This window comes from Sander vitreus, chromosome 24, assembly GCF_031162955.1.
Source record: "Sander vitreus isolate 19-12246 chromosome 24, sanVit1, whole genome shotgun sequence".
Lineage (NCBI taxonomy): Eukaryota > Metazoa > Chordata > Actinopteri > Perciformes > Percidae > Sander > Sander vitreus.
In genome coordinates, this window is record NC_135878.1 from 10,278,666 (window position 1) to 10,289,944 (window position 11,279).

General features: G+C 40.3%; 1 long non-coding RNA gene across 1 annotated transcript in view; it reads left to right on the forward strand.

Annotated features, from left to right (window-relative positions):
- The window catches only part of LOC144512844 (uncharacterized), a 33,985-nt gene extending 27,305 nt beyond the window's left edge, over window positions 1-6,680 (forward strand). The window contains exon 5 of the long non-coding RNA XR_013501046.1: window positions 4,711-6,680. This is a non-coding gene — a long non-coding RNA (uncharacterized LOC144512844). The remainder of the gene's footprint in view (window positions 1-4,710) is intronic.
- The last annotated feature ends 4,599 nt before the right edge of the window (window positions 6,681-11,279 follow it).

Consider the following 11,279-nt stretch of genomic DNA (forward strand, 5'->3'; position numbering starts at 1 on the left):
AGTTCTTTGGACGTTGTTGTGGGGTCTTTTGTGACCCTCTGATGAGTCGCCGCTGCGCTCTTGGGGTAATTTTTGGGCGGCCGGCCACTCCTGGGAAGGTTCACCACTGTTCCATGTCTTCGCCATTTGTGGATAATGGCTCTCACTGTGGTTCGCTGGATTCCCAAAGCTTTGGAAATGGCTTTATAACCCTTTCCAGACTGATAGATCTCAATTACTTTCTTTCTCAATTGTTCCTGAATTTCTTTGGGTCTCGGCATGATGTGTAGCTTTTAAGGATCTTCTGGTGGACCTTACTGTGTCAAGCAGCTCCTATTTAAGTGATGCCTTGATTGTGAACAGGTGTGGCAATAATCAGGCCTGGGTGTGGCTAGAGAAATTGAACTCAGGTGTGGACAACCACAGTTATAGTATGTTTTAACAAGGGGGCAATCACTTTTTTCACACAGGGCCATGATGGTTTGGATTTTTTTTTCTCCTTTAATAATAAACACCTTCATTTACAAATTGCATTTTGTGTTTACTTGTGTTGTCCTTGACTTTTGTTTAAATTGGTTTGATGTTCAAACACTTAAGTGTGACAAACATGCAAAGGAACAGGAAATGAGGAAGGGGGCAACACTTTTTTCACACCACTGTATATATATATATATATATATATATATATATATATATGTGTGTGTGTGTGTGTGTGTGTGTGTGTATATATATATATATATATATATATATATATGTGTGTGTGTGTGTGTGTGTGTGTATATATATGTGTGTGTGTGTGTGTATGTATATATATTTGGATGTGGCTATTAGTGCATGTTACAACTTTAAAAACAATGATTTAAATAAGGACTATTTAAGTGTTCGGACTGGTACGTTGATGTACCTCAAGAAAATGTATTTGCTGATATATAGACGTGTATTCGCTGATATATGGACGTGTATTCGCTGATATATGGACGTGTATTCGCTGATATATAGACGTGTATTCGCTGATATATAGACGTGTATTCACTGATATATGGACGTGTATTCGCTGATATATAGACGTGTCTTTCGCCATGTAAAGTCTATGGGAAAGCGCAGAATTGTGACGATGGTCGCTCTAGAGTGACGTCAGAGTCGCCTCGATCTGACTGTCCAGACTGAAGGTCGCATTTTAAAAAAGTCCGACCTGTAACAGATTTGGACCACGTATGAAAGTTGCCCAAATCAGAACCGAAACGAAAAGAGGAGGGCTGTTCACGCTGTCATGAAAAATCAGATATGAGCAACAAAAAAAAAATCAGATTTGGGTCACTTTGGCTTGCAGTCTGAACGTAGCCTTAGATGCATTTTTCTTGCACGATTGTTCGATGCAGCTTCTTAAACTAGTTTTAGTAGGTTGATTCGTTTTGAGATCTCTGTGGCTTCTAAGAATAAACACCCTGAAAAATGATAGGGGTCGTCTTTCTCCTCCCATTGGTACTGTTAGTACTGGTGATGCTTAAAGCTGTAGTGCGCGACTATTATATATTTATGTTTACAAAATGTCGTAGTCCGGCGACAAGCGCACGCAGCAGCTCGAGTGATGCGTTTCACGTCACCGCTGAGAAAGGGAAGCGGCAGCGTTCTGCTTTCGACACGAAGAGGACGTGATCATTGAAAGCTTGCGTCATGTGGATGCTATAAACTTAAGACTCACGTTTGTTTTTTCGTTATTTGGCTGTTTGCATTGGCAGATTTTCATCAGATTGTGCAAACCTGAATGTGTTAATGATATATTGTTGTTTGACTGGAGGCCATGTTGACCTGAAGAGGAGTGTTTTTTGGCGCACATAAGCAATGCTGACAGTGTCTCCCTTCAACCTGATGATATAAAAGATGAATGTTTTTGTTACATACCCTCTCCCTGTTTCTCTAATGCATATATGCACTTCTTAATCGTGTATGTACTTCTACATTCATCTGTAATACTGAATGAACAGAGGAGAAATTGATTTCTCTCCCACAGCAAGTACTTATCTGGATGCATGTGGGCTGAATTATAGATGCATGAAATATCTAATGGAAAATGAAGGATGCAGCTGAGTCACACACACACACACACACACACACACACACACACACACACACACACACACACACGGTTGCATACACACTGGCATATTTTTGCTCAAATGCATGTACACAGCACATATCAGTATGTATACGAGCTCCTACGAGTATTGTGTGTGTGTGTGTGTGTGTGTGTGTGTGTGTGTGTGTAGCTCCTGCTGAAGCAGTATTGCATAAGTGCCCCCCTCACATACAGTAGATGTACAGTACAGGCTCAGATGGCTCCCAGAGAGAGAGAGATTGTGTGTGTATGCGCGCGTGTATGCGTGTGTGAATGTGTGTGTGCGTGCTTCTGACAGATAAATCACTCTGATTACCTGAGGCTGTAGCTCTAAGCACTTATTGATCACACATGCGTACACACACACACACACACACACACACACACACACACACACACACACACACACACACACACACACACACACACACACAAGCATGCAAAGATGCAAATACTTTACATCCACAAACAGAAACACACAAAAACACATTCCTGTGCACAAGCGTATTGCATCTCATGACAGGCCTTTGCACTTACACTTGCTACAAATGAGAATTCTCGTTAAGTCAGTTCTGCACTGTGATTGGCTCTCAGTATGTATATGAGGTAGACGGAGCTGACAGACTTGTCAACAGAAAGGGGTCAGGTGTAGCTTTTTGCCAGGTTTGCTTAAGATAGCAGAAAGAGGCTGCCTGCAGATGTGCTACAGCTTAATGTTATTAGAGGGGTCCAGTAATGGTTGGTACTACACAGTCTCAGAAATAATGTCATCTGTGTTTTTGGAGGAAGGTTTCCAAAGGCTAATAAAATAATCCTGATGATATCGTCAAAGATATTTAGGCTTGGCTTTGAGAATTAAAATGTGTAGAAGAAAGCAAGCATTGCGAACTGAAGGTGAAGTAGAAGTGCAGGATCCAGTGTTTTTTTTAATGTAGATAGTAAAACCTTCTGCTTGGCCTCTGCTACATATATTTCTTTTTTCTAAACTGCCTCTTCTAAGTCCTTCAACTTTATTAAGGTGCTATGCTAAATCATACCCCTTTAATATTATACCTGTGTTTAATAAGTCAAAATGTCAACTTTGTGAAGGGTCTGTTGCTTTAAAATGGGTTATGTGATGCATAAAATTGGTCCTCAAATGGTCACTAATGCTGCTCTAACTTCTTCTACTACTGCTACTCCTACTATGACAGTAACTGCTACTACTACAAGTATTACTACTACTACTACTACTACTACTACTAACAAATAAAAATGTCTCAATCTCTCGTAAAATAGCTGCAATCCTCCTGCATTTTAAGTGACATTTAAGTTCCCATTTACACACGTCAGTTCTGCTGTGTTATCCTTTACATAATGTCAATATTTTATGTCTAAGTTAGGGTAAACAAAGCTACAGATCGGCCACTCTGACAATAGAAATGGCATGAACCTCTTGTTTGTTTTAGTAGTTCCAGTCTCCACGTAGGAGCACACAAAGAAATCTGGGAGGTGCACTGTAAAAGTACCACAGCAATGAGTTCTTAACACAAAGCTGATGCCAAAATAGAAATTACATTGATTATCACTTAAAGTGATACCTTAAACTCACTCTGAGTGAACTATCTGCTGAGTTATTTAGGGAGCTGAGCAAGCAGTAGCATAAAGTACTGAAGGACTAGAGGTATTAATCACAAGAGAGGCAACAAATACAACATCCATCAAAACATGGTCTGCAGTATTCAGCGGTTTGAATTGGAGCACATTTGGTTGTAGACACATTCATTCAAACATGCACACACATGTTCAGAGACAGAAACCCACTGCAGCAACAGTCTGCAGTTTGATAGTTTTCCTGCTGAAAACGGACCGCTCTGGATTTTATAATCAACCACTCCCATCCTTCATCTCTCTCTGCCGCAACTCATAATTCTTTTATATTCATGTGTATATTCACTGCGTCACTGTCACTTTCAGTTGCTCAAACCAACACGTTTATATTTCACTTGTTCACTCATTCTCATGCAGACCCTGCCTCAGTCCCTCTTCTTCTTTACTGCAGGGTATTATGTTGTATGGGTGTGTCTTTCCCCACGTCTGTCTGCATTCGAGGACATTTCTCATGGGGCTTACAGATGCAGACAAAGACTTGGGAGCAGTGTACTGTAATGCGATGATCCATTTTCGGGAAGTTTGTTCGGCATGTAAATGAGAGATGCTCTCAGCAACAGACAATGTACTGAGACTCTGCTCATGTCATAATAGTGAGGGAGCAGGAAATTTGTGTCCCATCGAAGTTTTTCGTTCCAGTTTTTAGGATTTTGTCTCCAGAGATGCTCTCTGCTGTTGTCCAATTTTATAATTTACAGTATTTTATTTAGAGATTGTCTTGTATAACCAACGTTTTCCTCCTGGGTCACAAATAATAAATGCATAATTCATTACATCTTATAATAAAACTGTGTTGTGCAGGCAGAAGGAGATGCATGTTATAATACAGCAGGACTGCATTAAAAATGTGATTTCACGCACAACTTGACTCTCATTTCAATTATTTTATTATGAAAACAGCTTACTTTAATCAACATTTCTGTAAATGTGCCAATGTTAGTCATCTGGCTAATTTTCAACCGCAGTCCTTTGCAGGCAAATGCAACTGCAGGCAAGATGTTTTGAAACCAGTGACGTGACACAGAAGACAACAAGACGACATAAAGACAGCAACGACAACAAATAAAGCATCCTCCAGGCAGAGCAGAAGCCATGCAGAGCAACAGGAAGCAGCAAAACGTTAGTAATCAACAATATCTACTATTCAGTACATGTGGCCATGCAACACAAAGCAACAAAGCCAAGCAAAACTGATTATAGCCATTTTTTGACACATGCAAACATGCAGAGCAGCAATAACCAATAAGACATCAATAAAATAAAACAATCATGATGTAGATCTTGATAAAAATGTTAAAAGATGCAGTTAGTAAAAGTTAGTAAAATGGACTCTCCATGATTTAGATCACATTGTCTTTCCAGTGATGTGAAAAATGTGGTTGTTAGACAAACAAAATGAACAGGCCATACATGATAAATAAAATGTAGAGTCTGCTAACATCAGATGAAATGATTACATTTTCACAAAGTGTATTAGGTTAAGTTTCAGGAAAACAAGCAGCGGTGCTACATCTCACAGCAAAAGCCAAGTCTTTATTGTCTGTCAGGTTCAGTTTAGCAGGTGATTGATGGATAACATTGTACGTGCAGGAATTAATGAGAGCAGCAGGTTGCTAAGTTGGGAAAAAAGAAAACTTTCTGTGTTTCAAGCTGGGAAAAGTGGAGACAAATCAGTCCGAATCAGTAGGACAATGAATTACTTCTGCACTGCAAGTCAGATGCCAGGCTGAAGTTGGCTTGACAATCAATAGTTGGTTTTACCCAATAGTCTGCATTGAGTTAAAGTTGGTTTAAAGTGTGTATTGACCAGCTGGAGGGTAGTGCTTACCATATCTGCTAACCAAGATCCTGGGGAAAACCCTGAATACCTATTAGATTATAGGTATCTCTAACAATATTCAAAATACCTAGGAACTAGTACCAACTGTGCTTTTAGGTTATTTTTCAGGGAGCGCGAGTATGAGGCAGTAAAAGAGAGAGGGTGCAGTACTGTATTTGTAAAGTATGCGTGTATATATGTGTGTATGTGTTACTGACAGCAGAGAGGAGGGGGAGGAGGAACAACAGAGCGATGAAGGAGTGGACTGGTTGATTGGAAAAAGAAAAAGTTTATCATCAGCAGGAAAACTCCCAGACTGTTGATTAATTACTCTCTTGCTGCACTGTGGGTGTGTGTGTGTGTGTGTGTGTGTGTGTGTGGTGCATTGGGAAGCCCTGCATAACAGAGCCGTCTAGCTGTCTGGTCAGGGGAAGTTGCCTTCCAAATGTAATCCATTTACTGTTGCTAATGTCCTGATTTAAGAGAGTTTCCTTACAAAACAAGATACCCGATCATTAGACTCTTACTAAACATTTGCTGCCATGAATGTAAAGAAGATAACTGGCTTAATTAATGGAAATGAATTAAAGTAAGGCTATTTGCTCACAAAGTTCTGTTTTCAAGGATAGTGTGGTGGTTATGGATATTTCTGTTGGGGTTGTTTGTATTTCTGTTGCCTGTTTGCATATTTCTGTGTTCCCTGTTTTGTATATTGATTCGGTGGATTCTGTATATTTCTGTTCTGTGGTGTATCCTGTGGATTGTGTATATTTCTGTTTCCTGTTTTATTTTGATAGTCTGTTTTCTGTCTTGTCGTGTCTGCTTCCTGTGTTTTCCCACCTGTGTGATTGTCTAATGTGCTCCACGTGTTCCCCAGCCCTGGTGTCACCTGTCCCGTGTTTGCTCGTTAACTAGTTTATTTAGCCTCTGTGTTTCCTTTGTCTCCTGTCAGATTGTTGTTTGTGTCTGTGTCTTGCCTTGCGAGTTTGTTCCTGTGTTTCACCCATGTGCCTGTATTTAGAGTTTTCCCTGTGATATTTTGTTCTTGTGTTTTTTGCCTTTGGATCGCCTTCGGTTTGCTTCCTGTTTTTTTGTGTTATTAAACCCTCGAGCTCAAACCTTCTCCTGCCTGCCTGCCTGCCTTATCTCTGCTTTTGGGTCCTCTAATTCCCTGCGCCGCGTCACCGGTAGGATCGCGTTCGTTGCAGGTGCTGCTGTATATTTCTTCATCCAGATGTAACTTTGTACAGAATGGACAATTTTAACTCTGCTGTAGCTTCTTAGGCCTTTGACACAAACATGTCTATGTAAAATTGATCCATGACATTTATTCGTCCGATGCGAAAAAACATTGTCTTTAGAGAGCAGGCTAACTTATCACGGCTACAAGGGACGGGCATTTTATGTCATTTCAACATCCTCCTGGCTAACGTCGCCATCCTAACCCTGCTTACGTTACTTGAGGACCAGGCAAGCGGACCACTGCTGTTTACAACGTGTAGCCTGTTCAGCGGCCGTAGCCGACAACGGTGAGTTATTTGAAGCCAAGAGGGGGGGGCTGTAAATCCGGAAGAGAGGACCGTGAGTTTGCAGTGTGTTTAGCGATTGTTGCTGTAATTCTAAGTCAAAGTGTCCAGTCGGGTGGAGAGGTCGGCGAGGTTGTTGTGTTTTTAGCGGTTCCTACCGTAATTCTAAGCCGAAAAAGTGTCTGTCAGTTGGGTACAGAGCTCCGCGGGAGCACGGGCTTCTATGTCAATGTAGCCAGCATCTAAAGTTAGCTACTCTGCTGTGGAGTAATGTCTGGCTATGTGAGACAAGCGTCTAGCAACATTGTTGTGGATCCCCCTTTAGCGCGCTTTGGAGGAGGGTCTGGCAAAGCGAGACTATGAATGCTGCGGTCTCAGCCTGACAACCTCCGTGAACTTCCAGTCTGGGGAGGAGGGGGCGGGGGAGACGACTCTCTCCAGGATTTTGAATTTGTACTGCAGTAATTATTTATAACACTAGCTGTCAGTATTACATATTGGACCTTTAAGTCTGAATGCAAGACCTGCAGTTTGTGCTTTTTTTGCTGAAACATACACACCTTGCTTATCTTGAAAATTGGGAAAACATTTTAAAGTCACACTCTGCACTCCAAACTTGTACCTACCAGTCTCAAACAGCCACTTCAGTTTCTACAGGGAAACGCACATAACTTTCTCTAAGGGGCTATTACAGGGGTAACATGGCTGCTGTCCCCTCAGCTTCATCCACTACTTTTCTCCTCTTTTTCTTCTTCTTTTTAGCTTCTGTAATGGGGAGATTTGTGAGGCTGACTCAAAGCAAAGATATTTTGAAGATTTTGCTGCAAGCGACGTCTCCGTCTTACAGGCTGTTCTAGCTGGAGCAGATTGATGAAATTAGAGCCCTGCCTCGCCCTGTCTGGCTGTGTAGCTGCAGTAAAACACAGAGCAGCTACTGCTGAGACGCAGAGAAGATGCTGTGAGTCTTGACCAACATTAAGTTTCATGAAATAAAACCTGAGTTGGTAGATTTAAAGAGTGCATATTATGATTTTTCTGTCTGTCTTTTCTGACCTATAAATGTTGTTATAATGATGTATAGTCATGTTAAACGATACCAAAGTCTCAAATAATGAGGTAAATGCATTTAGACGTGAGCCCTGCAGGCAGCTTGGGTTAGCTCTGGCCAGCTCTGAACACTCGGATCTCATTGGGTCTCAGTGGTGTCTTGAATTTCCTGTATTTGTCTAAGTCAGTGAAACGGACTTCCCTACATGGTCATGTTGCTCCACGGTCCGAGCCGTCTCCATTCTGAGGTCTTCCGGAAGAATTGCGTTATGTAGTATTTGGTTTAGAAGCCTTTATCTTAAATTTTTTACAGTAAAAAGTCCTGCTTTATTCTATTAGTGTCCACTGCTAACAGTAGCTGTGTGCTAACGCAAGATAGCTGCAATCTTGGTGGCCAATGTTGGTCATTTCTTCCCAATTTCGGGTCACATTACTGCAGCAACATGTTCGCTTGTGTAGTATTTGGTTTAGAAGCCTTTATTGGTGATTTTTCACGGTAGAAAATCCTGCTATATAGTCAGTCTCAGGCTCCGGGGTGAAACAACACAGCGGCGAATCAGAGACTCGCGGACATGCGCTGGCCATTCAGAGCAGACTGGGCTTTTATGGAGGGGGTATGTATGGGCAGTATGAGAAAAAGTGTTTTGTTTTTTTGGGGTTTTTTTTACATTAAAGCGTGTAAACATGTTCTAGTAGTATCACAAAATACAAGTATGAACCAGAAAATGCTATATATTAGGTCCACTTTAAGTATTAGGTGACATTTGTAGAGACACATATTGTCAAAGATTCTTTTCATCATTGCGTGAATTTTTTAGATGTCACGCCATTTTACCCTTTTAGTTTTTTTTTTTTTCTTTTACGCCATTTTATTTGTAATATTTATAATTTTAACATTATCGGTAACATTCTTCATCTGCGTCTTATGGTGTCCCTATCACCCAGCCCGATGTCTGCATCAGTACAGTTTGTTGTTACAGAATGTCATTTTACAGCTTATTCCTTTTTTTTTCTTTAATTATAATTATTGGCTTTCACTGTGAGAAATAAGTTCATTGTTGAGCTTGAAGTGTCAGTTTTTTTTATTTTACTGACAATTATGTGTATGAATATATGCCACCAGCAATTGACAATTTGACTTTTAAGACTCCAGTGTTGTAAGGAGGTTGTAAGTGTACATGAAAATGCTTCTGGCCTAGATGCTAAGAGTTTTTGTCATTGGTACTCTTTATAATTTATTTATTTATACTATGTTCACTGCTGCTGATACTTGTCACATCCTTCTCATTGTCCCTTTCTATCTGCAGTGTAAAGCCACTAGTACATCAGCACAGCTCTCGGCCTCTCAGGCTATATTGACCATTAAAGTTTAATTATTAATAGATAGAGGATGTTTGATCCTGCTGCTCTTAACCCAAGGCTACACACACACACACACACACACACACGGAATTGATGTCCTACTGTCTGTCTCTGCATCTTCATCCATTCCCCTCCCACTTGTTATTTCTATGTGTTTGAACTCTGACCTTGTGTCATATGGTCTTACAGTAAACCAGGCTCACTCGCTCTCACTCACTCACTCACTCAATCACTCACTCACACACGGTTGTGAACAATAGGACCTCTTTCTCAGATTCCTGCTAATCGTGTTATGCAATCTCCCACAGACCACAGTTGGTTAGAACCCTAACCCCCCAAAACACACACACTCCTCTTCGCTTTCTCACACTCTCTCTAAAACAGACTACTGACTAGGGAAACGTGAAGGAAATACAAAGTGTGTGTGTGCTCAGTAGTGCCAATGGAAGAAAAGCTCTTCTGTTTTAAATGCCAAGTTTCAGCTGTTTAAAGGGGCAGTGCAGGCAGTACACATGCATTGAGATAATCCTGGATTATAGTTGGTTGATTTTTAATATTAATAGTTTGAAAAGTCGCAAGTTTGCAGTATTCAAATCATCTCACTACTTTGTGTGTAAATGCATTTGCACTGCTTGTCAGGTTTTCTCTCTCATCTTTCTTACCTTTATTCCTTTTTGTGTCTGCAAAGGATTAGTTCAGTTGCAAATGAGTGCTCATCTTCCCTTAGCCTACTTCAATTCTGCCAATTATTGTTATACCGTATAGAAAGCTACAGACTTGAACGTTGTCTGTGCCAGTTCAAAGACACAATTTGTCAATTATTTATCGTTTAATCTGCCTAATTAATTCCTTAATTAGTTTTTAAGTCTAAAAACATATGTAAAAAATGTAGGAAAATGCCATTTATAATTTCTAAGCCCACAGTGATATTTTCAACTTGCCTGTTTTGTCCAATCAACGGTCCAAGACCTAAAGATATTCAATTTGCTGTCATATAAAACAAAGAAAAGCAGCAAATTATCTTATTTGAGAAACCAGAGAAACAATGAATTCATTCATTCTTTTAACTGACTAATTGATTAATTGACTAGCAGCTGAACAATTAATTGCATTTGCAATTCTATCGCGATATGTTAAAACGTGATTTCCTAATCGCAAAGGCTGCGATTTGGTCACGTGACTCGCGAGAGCCCATCAGTCTGCACTTTGCAGAGAAAGCGTTGACTTGGCACGCTAACGCTACGCCGACCAGCAGCATGCTCCTACTAACGTAACGATAGCCTCTCTGAGAAAGTGCAACATTGTGACGCTGTCATGCACGCAACTTCATGAGGGGAGGGAGGGGCTGGAGGCAGCTCCTCTGTGTGCGCTGTAAAAAGAAAATACACCGTTTCATATATATATTTTTTTTTTACTTTAACGGTCTAGTTCAAAGACAGTATTTAAAGTGTGTAATCAACTAAATCTAAATACTAAGTGTGGTAAAGCCACATTTGTTTTTATAGTTCTGCAATCGGCACTTTAGTGTGATTAGTTTCTGACTTTCATATGAATGTTTACACCAGGTGGCCAGTGCTCAATATACCTCTGTGATTGAAGTAGTTAAATAAAAGATGTCATTCATATAAATTCATGCATCACCTAATTTCATCATCACATCCAGGCGTGGCCTCCAGGAAAGAACAGTTAGTTTAATCTATCTAATCTTGTGTTGTTCATACTATACAATAATTTATTGCTTGTCTTTGTTGAACAACACAGACGACGAAGAGCTTTAAAA